Source organism: Sinohyriopsis cumingii, chromosome 13 (genome assembly GCF_028554795.1).
Source record: "Sinohyriopsis cumingii isolate HCF-2022 chromosome 13, ASM2855479v2, whole genome shotgun sequence".
Lineage (NCBI taxonomy): Eukaryota > Metazoa > Mollusca > Bivalvia > Unionida > Unionidae > Sinohyriopsis > Sinohyriopsis cumingii.
In genome coordinates this window covers 30,703,683-30,718,125 of record NC_142973.1, presented here as the reverse complement: position 1 = coordinate 30,718,125, position 14,443 = coordinate 30,703,683, and the positions used below count along the sequence as shown (strand labels likewise).

Below are 14,443 nucleotides of genomic sequence, written 5' to 3'. Positions count from 1 at the left end.
TGTGTGTGTGTGTGTGCATGTGTATGCATATATGATATATGTATATATTAATAAGGTAATTTGTATATATGTTAATGAGGTAATGTTATATATGTTAATAAGTTTTAAGAAAACCATGGGATAGAGCAAATGATTCTCTTGCGAAATTCATTCCAGGCAAGAAAACGCTTAGTTATCAAGAAACTATCTGCATCAGGTGTCTGCTGAATTCTATTGACAGAATTTCTCTCTTTTCAGCATTGCTGATCGCATTCGTCGATATTGAAAACAATTACAACAACCACGTAATCCCATTTATGGAACATCTTTACGGTCTCAAGAGTTTGTGCTTGGCGTCGTTTGCAGTATAGGATTTTCATACTGAGATGACCTTGGTTATTCGCGCAATCGACGTATTCAAATACCATTTTCCAGACTGAAATAGCTACATGCATCGAGATTGTGGCATTTATGTGGGTGGATCATGCTTTTGGCTTTATAAATGCGTACATTTCCGTGACTTTAAAAATTGCAAAGTATATTTCAATACTGAAATAGAAAGCAATAAAATGATATAACACCATGATGCGATTTTATCAAAGTTCCATTTTCTTTGAAAATTTTAATGTCTCAATAGACATTTCAAAATTCAGGCTTAAAATATTGACACTTCCATTTCAGTCTCATGCTACGTTGAGGAAAATGGGCTCACATTCTTGAAATACTTTCTTGAATAAGACAGATGACTTGAGTGGACTTTTAGCACATCTTCTAACAGGTCAACCCAATATTTGTCTATAAGGGGCTCGGAGTGGCCGAATGGTCTACAACGCTCACCGTTCCGGATCACTGCCATCTCACCTCTGTCTGCGTGGGTTCGAGTCCAAGGCTCGGCTAGCGTGGGTACGTGGGAAAGCCTGCCAGTAGCTTCTCGTGGGTCGGTGGTTCTTCCCTGGGTTTTCCAGGGTTCTTCCTCCACCAGTTATACTTGCCGCCATGTATAAGGTATATTGTGCTGAAAAATGGCGTTAAACCCTTGAACAACAACAACAACAACAACAACAATTTGTCTATACACTAAACCTCCACGTGACTGAACTAACTTACTTTGGATTGGGTTCGGTGTATTACGGCGCATCAATACAAGTAGGTTATTTAGTGTCGAGCTAATCCGATGATAGGATTCGAATACGCAGGTTTTTGATTACGAGTCCCGCACGCTATACTACTGAGCTACTGCGGATCGTATCTAAGTAGTCGCCTTCAGCATCATACAGGTGATCGCATCAGGCCTATTTTACATCATCGAGCACGCAGGGGGTGACTTTCTTTGGGAGATTATATTGCAGGCATATTATTGGTTCACCGACAGACCTATTATAATTAATCAGTTTTGCTTACATTTGTTTTGCTTCACATTTTATGATAATAGTCTTCGGTTTCTGTTAGATATTACTAGATGGAACAGTGCCTCCAACATGTTTGTAAATTATAGTGTATTCAGGTTTGCTGAAGTAATGAGAAAGTATGTAATCTCAGTGGTGACAAGAATATCTAATAGTAAGAACTGTATATTGAAATCTCTTTGGAACTATGACTTTCATTTAAATTCTCATATTATTAGCAGATGGAACAAATTACTCTTTAAATGTGCCATTTAATTTCATTTGCAACAATGCAGGGCACAACACATTGTTGTAGATGTATGTGTTCATTTATGTTTACATAGTTATTACTTTATATCTATATTTTAATTTAGATGTATCGACTATGTAATCTGAAATAAAGAATTCTTATCTTATCTTTGCATCACATGTATCTAGAATGTTATGTTTTGATAGTTGACACGCAGATGTTCACATAATATCACTGTTGTGAACCTTAAAACACATACACATAACGCACTCACGCACGCACGCATGCAACCGCCCACCCACCCATCTATCGATCGATCGATCCATTCGTCCTTCCGACCGTTCGTCCATCCGTCCATACATCCATCCATACATACATACATACATACATACATACATTATTTATCAGAAAATTAGTTGACTCACTATTTAGTCATTAATTCTAACCAAACAAATGTCAAACATTTTTGTTGTTGTAATAAAAGTGTTTTTAATTTATTGTGGGAGCAGACTTCAGCGATCATTTTGTCTTAGGCTCTGACCACTTCTCCCAAAGAGGACTATCCTTTCATGGCAAATTAGTGTCTATCCTGCATAATGTTGAGGGCATTGTATTTAAATCGATTAAATAGCAAACGTGCCGAATAACGTATTCAGATATATTCACAGAGGATATTTTCCATAAGAATATTGTAAAGGCATGATGCTTGAATGAACCGCTAATGTGATATGTTTTCGTAGTCTTTGAAATAGGCAATCACTTGCCCTAAGTCAAATAAGTTTTGCACAATTGCATCATAACATAACTGTGTAAATACTTAAAATGATGCCCAATAGGTCTAAGTGAAAAACAACATATTAGATAAACTTGAGTGTAATATGGGTCTAATTGGAAGACAATATAATAAGTAACTTTGATAATGTTCTATGGGTCTAAATGGAAGACAATATATTAAATAAATTTAATAGTGTCCTATGGGTCTAAGAGGAAGACAAAATATTAGATAACTTTGATAATGTTCTATGGGTCTAAGTGGAAGACAATATATTAGATAATACTGAGTGTCTTATGGAGTGGAAGACAAAATATTAGATAACTTTGATAATGTTCTATGGGTCTAAGTGGAAGACAATACATTATATAAGACTGAGTGTCGTATGGGTCTAAGTGGAAAACAATACATTAGACAACTTTGATAATGTCCTATAGGTCTAAGTGGAACACAATTATTTTATAACTTTGATAAGGTCCTATGAGTCTTAGTGTAAGATAATACGTTAGATAAGATTGAGTGTCCTATGGGTCTCAGTGGAATACAATACATTAGATAACTTTGATGATGTCCTATTGGTCCAAGTGGAAGACAATATATTATATATCTTTGATAATATCATTTGGGTTTAAGTGGAAGACAATACATTAGATAACTTTGATATTGTCCTCTGGGTCTAAATGGAAGAGAATACATTAGATAACTTTGATGATGTCTTATGGGTAAAAGTAGAAGGTAATACATTAGATAACTTTGATAATGTCCTATGGATCCAAGTGGAAGACAATACAGTGGATAACGTTGATAATGTCATATGGGTCTAAATGGAAGACAACACATTGCATAACTTTAATTAGATAATAGGACATATGGGTCTAAGTGGAAGACAATATATTAGATAACTTTGATAATGTGCATTGAATATACGTGGAAGACAATACAGTAGAAAATTGATAAGGTCCTATGGGTCTAAGTGGAAGACAATACGTTAGATAAGCTTGAGTGTCTTATGGGTCTAAATGGAAGACAATACATTAGATAACTTTGATAGTGTCCTATGGGTCTAAATGGAAGACAATACATTAGATAACTTTGATAGTGTCCTATGGGTCTAAATGGAAGACAATACATTAGATAACTTTGATAGTGTCCTATGGGTCTAAATGGAAGACAATACATTAGATAACTTTGACAGTGTCCTATGAGTCTAAGTGGAAGACAGTACAGTAGACAGCTTTGATAGGAACCATGACAGTGTCCTATGGGTCTAAGTGAAAGACATTATATTAGCTAACCTTGACCGGGTCCTATGGGTCTACGTGGAGGATAATATATTAGATAACCTGGACAGGATCCTATAGGTTACGTGGAGGATAATACCTTATATAGCTTTGACAGTGTCCTATGGGTCTGCGTCGAGGACAGTACATTAGATAACTTTGACAGTGTCCTATGGGTCTGCATCGAGGACAGTACATTAGATAACCTGGACAGTATCCTATAGGTTACGTGGAGGATAATACCTTATATAGCTTTGACAGTGTCCTATGGGTCTGCGTCGAGGACAGTACATTAGATAACTTTGACAGTGTCCTATGGGTCTGCATCGAGGACAGTACATTAGATAACCTGGACAGTATCCTATAGGTTACGTGGAGGATAATACCTTATATAGCTTTGACAGTGTCCTATGGGTCTACGTGGAGGACAATATATTAGATAACCTGGACAGGATCCTATAGGTTACGTGGAGGATAATACCTTATATAGCTTTGACAGTGTCCTATGGGTCTGCGTCGAGGACAGTACATTAGATAACTTTGACAGTGTCCTATGGGTCTGCGTCGAGGACAGTGCATTAGATAACCTGGACAGTATCCTATAGGTTACGTGGAGGATAATACCTTATATAGCTTTGACAGTGTCCTATGGGTCTGCGTCGAGGACAGTACATTAGATAACTTTGACAGTGTCCTATGGGTCTGCGTCGAGGACAGTACATTAAATAACCTAGACAGTATCCTATAGGTTACGTGGAGGATAATACCTTATATAGCTTTGACAGTGTCCTATGGGTCTGCGTCGAGGACAGTACATTAGATAACTTTGACAGTGTCCTATGGGTCTGCGTCTAGGACAGTACATTAAATAACCTAGACAGTATCCTATAGGTTACGTGGAGGATAATACCTTATATAGCTTTGACAGTGTCCTATGGGTCTGCGTCGAGGACAGTACATTAGATAACTTTGACAGTGTCCTATGGGTCTGCGTCGAGGACAGTACATTAAATAACCTAGACAGTATCCTATAGGTTACGTGGAGGATAATACCTTATATAGCTTTGACAGTGTCCTATGGGTCTACGCGGAGGACAATATATGAGATAAGTTTGACAGTTTAGATATGTGTATCAATAAAGCAGCCAAGTATTAATGATCAATTAAACAACCTATCTGTAATTATTAAAGCCGAGTCTTAAAGAGACGGCATATATTATAATCTCTAATGAAGACGTTATATGTTACCTACAAGGACATTGCATACCGTGGTAGAAGTCAATTTCAAAATGAAATAACTGTATGGGAATATAAACCAAATGCTTTTGTATTTCTCTGTTATTTTTAAAATAACTGTTAACATTTTTCCATACCATTTAGGTTTATGATTTTTTGGTTAACGCTCGAGTAAACGCAAAAGAAGCTTTTGGACATGGTGCGATCCTTAACTGTTTTTCCTTTTTATGTACGGATTACCTTTTAGTTTGTCTACTTTAATTCTGAATAGTAAACTTAAATCTGAGTGCTTTAATATATTTAACGACGGAAAATATTTAGACAATAATAATCTCTTTTTCATCATGCAAAAGAATTTTATGTTTTTTCCTAGATCAAAAAGTTTTGAATAGAGTTTTAACTGTATTCTTATCTCATTCATCAAACTCTTCTAGTCTTTTAAGCTTTGATGTTCTTGTGAAACCTGGAATATTAAACATAAAAACATTTATTCATATAATTTGTTAATTTTTTTCATAAATCTGTCAAATCTACATCCATTATATTCATGTTTAATTCTAATTCCTGTTATCTGCTGGAATAAATCATTTTTTTCTGTTCCCTCATTTTCTAGATCTTTGGTAGAGTTTTGTCGTCATATGAAGTACACATTGTTTCTCGTTTTTAAGAGATGTTAGTCCTGGTTCGTTTCGAATCTTTACTATAAAATCGTTTATTTTACAAAATGGGCAATAACTAATTTTATCCTGTGTTATCAAGGGTATGAAATAATCCTAAATTCCTTTTTAACTAACTCACCAAGAAATCATAAAAAATCTAGATTGTCTGTCTGTTTATTCTTGCATTTTTGTATTTTCAAATTATTATATTCTCTGCATTTTTATATATATTGTTGTGATAATTTAATTGTAATTTTATTGTGCCAACCTGTTATTATATTCCAGAACTTGTCCTCCTATTATACTCTTTAAAATAAATTTTCTCTTTCTCATTTTTTAATCTTCACTAATTCATTTTGACTTTTAGTTAAACATTTAGTTTTATGTCGTTTACTGGTGTAAAAATATTGCCCGTCTTAATATCAAATGTCTTTATTTTAATAATCTCTGTATCTGCTGATATAACTAATTGTGAAACTTCCTACAATATTGAATATAAAACGCAATTTCTCGTAACATAATTAGCGTAAACGTTTCTAAATGCTTTCTGCTCATTTCCAAAACCTCACTATTTTTAACAAGTTAAGTACAGTTTACTGATGTTGCATTACAACACAATGCGGAGAAATAGAAATAAATTATTTCGTTTTAGTCGCAATCTTCTGGAAGCCAATATTCTAATCCTGTGCCTTTGATGGTCTGTATGGTCATAGATTCCCCATAATGCACTATCGTTTCCTCGTGTCGAATATGATTAATAGGAGACTGTTGGTTTTGGAAGCCAGTGTTCATAGAAAGACCCATTATATAATATTCCATCCTCTGATAATGTTTATATGCAAGTTTCATAAATGAGGATGCTCCTTTACAATTTATTTAACAATCTATTACGTCATAAATCATCTAATACCAGGAAATATTCCAATCAACTAACGATAGGAAATATTGTCGGCACAAATATTTTGAATTACATTTTATATCTGCTATTATACACCAGGAAAGACCGTTTGCTTAACCGTTATCTCATTTTTCCGTAGTGAAAAGATCCCTCATGACAAATAATCACGTATTTCTTGGTTATTTATTGTGTCCACAAATGCATGTGCAATAAAGAAATACCAAACTTAGATATAATCTTTTTCCATTGGTTGTAAATATATAGTAATCTTTGCATTAATTTAGGTAAATCTGCCTCTAGTTGTACTCTATGCCGTGCTATAATAAGGTATATTGCATTCTGACTATTTTGACCAAGTCTTTAATTTTTGTTTGAAAGATTATTCCTACTATGTATTCTGTTTTTTAAAAACACACACACACACACACACACACATATATATATATATATATATATATATATATATATATATATATATATATATATATATATATATATATATATATATATATAGATAGATAGATAGATAGATAGATAGATAGATATAGATATATATGTTATAGAGTTTATGCCACAGCTGATTATAATTCGTATCGAGTATGCATTCATTTCTCGTAAGTTATTTAAATAACATTACAATGTGGATAAATGGCTTGCTAATTGGGAATGGTCAGTGTAACTATAAATCCTTAGTATATAGTTTATATCTGCTATTTCCCTTAGTAAGTTAGGTATTTGACATGGGGAAAAGGGGTTGGAGAAAAATATATGCAGCATTATTTGTGGCCTACGATTTTTAAAAATTGAAAAATTGAAAAGGGTCATGTGGTCATTTGCTTTTGCAATAGTACAGGGTCATATCTTAAATAAAATTCTGAAAATATTGAAGGGTCATGTGTGGTCGAGGTTTGTTGTTATTTATGGATGGTCATGTTTTACAACAAACAAACAGAAAACACCCACAGAAGTTTTAAACAGGGGTCGGGTATGTGGGTGGATTTACGATGGAAATATTATCACACCTTGGATTCCTGGAAAGAGATACAAAATGGGAGACAGTGAACCTGGATGTGTGTCTTGGGTACTAATGACAATGTCGGATTTATTGAGTAAATTAAGAAGAACATAGCATTAATCGCATATTTTCACACAGACTCCAAGGTAACCGGAAAACAAGTTCGATTAATAAAAGAATATTTGTTTGTGTAAGTTGAAGTTTAATTTCATGTTCATGCGTTCCTCTGTATTTTGCAATATTACATTGTGTAATGGCATTGACTGAAAAGCTGAACTTAAAGTTCATGATAGAGTTTGGACTCATTCGTCTGCTGTATTTTGCGATGTTACTCAGTGTAATGTCATTGACTGAAAAGCTGATATTACTTGATATAAAATGTCGTGGCTAAACTATAGGTGAATTATTTATATTCACGAGAGTGTTCACCCAAACAATCAGGAGGTTAAATGGTGTCTATAATTATTTTGTTGACCTTTCTCATTATACCTATTCATCCCTTTTCTATACTGTACTTTTCTTACTATTTTAAACTGCGCCGTACTTACTATTCTTTTAGGATGAATGTCTGCATCCACACTATGCTACTTTACTGATGAGTTCACATTTAAGATGAACGTCTGCATCCACACTATGCTACTTCACTGATGATTTCGCCTTTAGGATGAATGTCTGCATCCACACTATGCTACTTTACTGATGATTTCGCCTTTAGGATGAATGTCTGCATCCACACTATGCTACTTTACTGATGATTTCGCCTTTAGGATGAATGTCTGCATCCACACTATGCTACTTCACTGATGATTTCGCCTTTAGGATGAATGTCTGCATCCACACTATGCTACTTCACTGATGATTTCGCCTTTAGGATGAATGTCTGCATCCACACTATGCTACTTTACTGATGATTTCGCCTTTAGGATGAATGTCTGCATCCACACTATGCTACTTCACTGATGATTTCGCCTTTAGGATGAATGTCTGCGTCCACACTATGCTACTTTACTGATGATTTCGCCTTTAGGATGAATGTCTGCGTCCACACTATGCTACTTTACTGATGATTTCGCCTTTAGGATGAATGTCTGCATCCGCACTATGCTACTTTACTGATGATTTCGACTTTAGCACGAATGTCTGCATCCATATTATGCTACTTTACTGATGATTTGGCTTTTAGGATGCAATACCATCCTGATGAGTTGTCTAGTCTTTTTTGGCTAAAACACTTTTCAATATTCTTGCAGCGTTCAAAATGAAACGATAATCCTTAGCAGTGTCTCTGACTGTTCTCATGCTCTGTTTTTCCGTCATCTATGGTGTGTCCATGTTTGTAAACACAATAGTGTTTAACGCCAACATTATTTTGGAGACCAAACATTAACTCGAAAGAGTATGATTTAATTAAACCTGGATATTTGTAAGACGATGTTAGAATTTCGATTGTTATACAACCGTCTCCATCAACCCTTTGTCTTCCTGTGTTTCTACGTGCAAAGGTGTACATACATATGGGTAAATCAAAGAATGCACTTAACATACAATATGAATATTGATTTAGACTATAATGATCTAGAATAACTAATTCCAAAGATATTGTCATAGAAATATAGCACAGCTGGTTCGTAAATAATAACTGAAATACATGCTTTTTACTTTATAGTGATGTAGATCAAGTAGATCGTTGTAAATTTATAGAATCAAATAACGAAATAATTTCCCTGAAAATTACACACGATGACAAAGAGCATTAATTATTTCTTAAGAAAATAATGTCTCATAGATTAGTCGTTTCATGGAACGTCAGGTTAATTAACACAAAGTGCACTCATAGTGTATGCTTCGGAACATACAACGCTACAATCAGAGCATAACAAGGCAATTAAGAAGTATACATATTGCAAGAAACTAGTTTAAATACTCCACACTTATTGCTAGAAACTAATCTAAATACTCCACACTTATTGCTAGAAACCAGTCGAAATACTCCACACTTATTGCTAGAAACCAGTCGAAATACTCCACACTTATTGCTAGAAACCAGTCGAAATACTCCACACTTATTGCTAGAAACCAGTCTAAATACTCCACACTTATTGCTAGAAACCAGTCGAAATACTCCACACTTATTGCTAGAAACCAGTCGAAATACTCCACACTTATTGCTAGAAACCAGTCGAAATACTCCACACTTATTGCTAGAAACCAGTCGAAATACTCCACACTTATTGCTAGAAACCAGTCGAAATACTCCACACTTATTGCTAGAAACCAGTCGAAATACTCCACACTTATTGCTAGAAACCAGTCGAAATACTCCACACTTATTGCTAGAAACCAGTCGAAATACTCCACACTTATTGCTAGAAACCAGTCGAAATACTCCACACTTATTGCTAGAAACCAGTCGAAATACTCCACACTTATTGCAAGAAACTAGTTTAAATACTCTACACTTATTGCTAGAAACTAGTCTAAATACTCCACACTTATTGCTAGAAACCAGTCGAAATACTCCACACTTATTGCTAGAAACTAGTCTAAATACTCCACACTTATTGCAGAAACTAGTCTAAATACTCCACACTTATTGCTAGAAACTAGTCGAAATACTCCACACTTATTGCTAGAAACCAGTCGAAATACTCCACACTTATTGCTAGAAACCAGTCGAAATACTCCACACTTATTGCTAGAAACCAGTCGAAATACTCCACACTTATTGCTAGAAACTAGTCTAAATACTCCACACTTATTGCTAGAAACCAGTCGAAATACTCCACACTTATTGCTAGAAACTAGTCTAAATACTCCACACTTATTGCAGAAACTAGTCTAAATACTCCACACTTATTGCTAGAAACCAGTCGAAATACTCCACACTTATTGCTAGAAACCAGTCGAAATACTCCACACTTATTGCTAGAAACCAGTCGAAATACTCCACACTTATTGCTAGAAACCAGTCGAAATACTCCACACTTATTGCTAGAAACTAGTCTAAATACTCCACACTTATTGCTAGAAACCAGTCGAAATACTCCACACTTATTGCTAGAAACTAGTCTAAATACTCCACACTTATTGCAGAAACCAGTCGAAATACTCCACACTTATTGCTAGAAACCAGTCGAAATACTCCACACTTATTGCTAGAAACCAGTCGAAATACTCCACACTTATTGCTAGAAACCAGTCTAAATACTCCACATTTATTGCTAGAAACCAGTCGAAATACTCCACACTTATTGCTAGAAACTAGTTTAAATACTCTACACTTATTGCTAGAAACTAGTCTAAATACTCCACACTTATTGCTAGAAACCAGTCGAAATACTCCACACTTATTGCTAGAAACTAGTCTAAATACTCCACACTTATTGCAGAAACTAGTCTAAATACTCCACACTTATTGCTAGAAACTAGTCTAAATACTCCACACTTATTGCTAGAAACCAGTCGAAATACTCCACACTTATTGCTAGAAACTAGTCGAAATACTCCACACTTATTGCTAGAAACCAGTCTAAATACTCCACACTTATTGCTAGAAACCAGTCTAAATACTCCACACTTATTGCAGAAACTAGTCTAAATACTCCACACTTATTGCTAGAAACTAGTCTAAATACTCCACACTTATTGCTAGAAACCAGTCGAAATACTCCACACTTATTGCTAGAAACTAGTTTAAATACTCTACACTTATTGCTAGAAACTAGTCTAAATACTCCACACTTATTGCTAGAAACCAGTCGAAATACTCCACACTTATTGCTAGAAACTAGTCTAAATACTCCACACTTATTGCAGAAACTAGTCTAAATACTCCACACTTATTGCTAGAAACTAGTCTAAATACTCCACACTTATTGCTAGAAACCAGTCGAAATACTCCACACTTATTGCTAGAAACTAGTCTAAATACTCCACACTTATTGCTAGAAACCAGTCGAAATACTCCACACTTATTGCTAGAAACTAGTCTAAATACTCCACACTTATTGCTAGAAACCAGTCGAAATACTCCACACTTATTGCTAGAAACCAGTCGAAATACTCCACACTTATTGCTAGAAACTAGTCGAAATACTCCACACTTATTGCTAGAAACTAGTCGAAATACTCCACACTTATTGCAGAAACTAGTCTAAATACTCCACATTTATTGCAAGAAACCATTCTTCAGATCCATTCAAACACGTTTTTTTTTCTCGTTTATATAGTTGGATACCAGTTCATTTAATCTCGGAATGTAATGAATTACCTGGCCCGATTAACAGTCAACAGTAAAGCTCCGAATAATGTAATCGTTCATATCTTACACATTTCAAACCATACATTGCTCCGTCTAATTAACGTTTTGTAATTTGAAAGATGTAGTCAAGTACAATGTTATTACCATTCTAACAATGGGAGACGGAGCTAGTTAATGTGTCTAATGGGAACCAGGGGTGTGACGAGGTCTCTTGTGCAAGGCAAACCCAGATTATTAATTTAAAACTCGCTTTAATTACTATCATCTGAAATCAAAGTCGATTTGAGATTCTATTTATTACATGACTGAAAGATAGTCTGGTTGCTGTTAATGTTTTACATTGTAAACTTCATGTGTACCCAATGACCATTACTTTAATCGGCTTATCAGCTAGGTCACGTGTAAATAATGTCAACATTAAAGTTGTATTTTGTGGTCAACTCTCAATATAATTATTATGGACAATAACATTAAATTTTTGCCACACGGTTACATAATTTTCGCCGCGATCTGTTCCACTTTATAATCTGACGATATTGTTTCAGGTTTTACTGCTGTAGTATCGTCAGCGTTCTCGCTAGTTAAGGCCTGTCTATTGACCATTTTGCAACTGTGCAGAAAATTAAAATAGTTCTGTTTACATTTGCATTAATGATTAATTGTTGTAAACTATGTACAGTTTAAAAAGGACTGGAAATGACCATGGAGGTAAACATATTCTTAGCATAAGTGTTCGTACAATTAACAACAACCAATGGATGATTACAGACTACACTTTACATTTAAAACGCATTGGGTCCAGGAGGCTGTCTTTTGTGCCCTAGCTTGCGTGAAGATTATCTTTTTCTAGGGAATCTATATTTGTGCTGGATGGATCGTTAAACTCGATAAAGGAGACAACACGGATATCAAAAATCGAGAGAGTAAAGGCAGGAGACACAGAAGGAAGACTATTCCAGTGACTAGGAGTTAAGCAAGGCAATGAAGGGGGATGTTAAAGAAAGGCTTCGAACCCACAAACTGGATGACTTGCATCTGGACAGGATATTATCGAATAAATTAGTGAAATTAATCTTATAGATGAAGAGGATGATAATTATCATAAAGTCTGACACCGATGACAAGAACTTGTCCATTAATCAGCCGCATAACGTCATTGTGGATTCGAATAATTTTCGGTACCAAATGAAGGACAAATCTTCGATTGGCATGCGGGAAAAGGCCTTGTTATCTGCAAGTGAAGCGGAAGGTGCAAACAATACATTTGTCTAGAAAAATGAATTCTGAAAAGAAAATGGAAGTCGTCAGATGGAAAAAATATATGGATTTCAATTTGCACTGATGAAGCGGTTACATCAATCAGTATCTGAGGTACCTCACGCTGGTCACTTACAAAGAGACAAACTAAGGAAAAATTAACGACCTAATTTCATTGACCAGAAATGTTCGTAACATCAAGATACGTTGTGAGGCGTGTAACGTCTACCAAAGCATATCAATGGAAACTGGGAAAGAGAATGTTTCGACGGTGTTTCCAACAAGTGCATCTGAGCCAGTTGTTTAGATTGCGATGCAATAAGTACATATTAACCATCGTTGACGAAGCCACCCCATTTTCGAAAACAGATCCATTCAAAGACGTTGATAGTAAGGCCTTGGCCTTCGCTTTATTTAGTTTATTTAGTCGCATTAGTCCACTTAAAAGTATTCTTAGTGGCCAAGAGACGAACTTAACATGTCTCTTTCTTCAACAACTCAACTACACGTTGAACATAAAGGTTATAATAACCGCTCCTTACCGGCCACAGTTGAACGGAAAGGTTGAAAGATATAAGTGCAGTCTCAAAGCTGTCTTAAAGAAAATATGCTCTGAAAACCGTGAAGAATGGGGTGCGATGCTGCCGTATTTATTGCTTTCTTAGAGAGGTGCCACATGATGAAACTGGCTCAACAACTTTTATGCTGTACCACATATGTTTAGTAAGACGGACGACGAAGATTCTTAAGAATCTATTCACTGATGTGGGTGATGAGCAGAAATCGATTGCAGAACATCTCATTTCAATTCGTCTGCGATTCGTTGAAGCAAGCGAGATGAGGACATACGTTGCTTCCAACCGATTCATCGAAGATAAAGGCTCGCTGGAAGGGATCGTTTCGTGTCATTCGTAAGGTCGGTGACATTAAATACCACTCAACTACCGTCTATCTTATCTCGTGGAATTCTGATTGCCAGGGAGTCAAGACTTAAATCCCATTCCCTCTGGGAACACGATTAGATATGATTTGGAGTTGTTATGTTTAGTGTAGCGGAGGATACATATGGTTGGTTAAATGAAAGGTTTGATAGGAAACTATAACGCTTTGATGCAGAAGTTTGGTTTGATTTTATTCTACAATTCGTTTACCCCATATTTGTTACCATTGCAAATTCCGTCGAAATTCTAGAACTGTTTGAAGCATGAACGTTTGATATGTATAAGAAAATACAAAACTATTTCTCACTGATAGACACTATGAATTTCTCGTAATCTGTGAAGCAGGAGAAACAAGACATTACAAGAGAAAATGCCTTGCTTTACTACTTGACTTTCTGGAAATCTTCTATGACATGTTTCATGTAATTATGTTGTTCTCTATATCATCTGCGACAAAAATTTATCACGTATCATTTTCAGTGAGTGTTAGACAAACTGTCTTCCTGATAA

The 14,443-nt window shown here is 35.3% G+C and overlaps 1 long non-coding RNA gene across 1 annotated transcript in view; it reads left to right on the top strand.

Annotated features, from left to right (window-relative positions):
- LOC149785133 (uncharacterized) overlaps positions 1–1,741 on the top strand; it is a 42,841-nt gene extending 41,100 nt beyond the window's left edge. The window contains exon 3 of the long non-coding RNA XR_016413488.1: positions 238–1,741. This is a non-coding gene — a long non-coding RNA (uncharacterized LOC149785133). The remainder of the gene's footprint in view (positions 1–237) is intronic.
- The last annotated feature ends 12,702 nt before the right edge of the window (positions 1,742–14,443 follow it).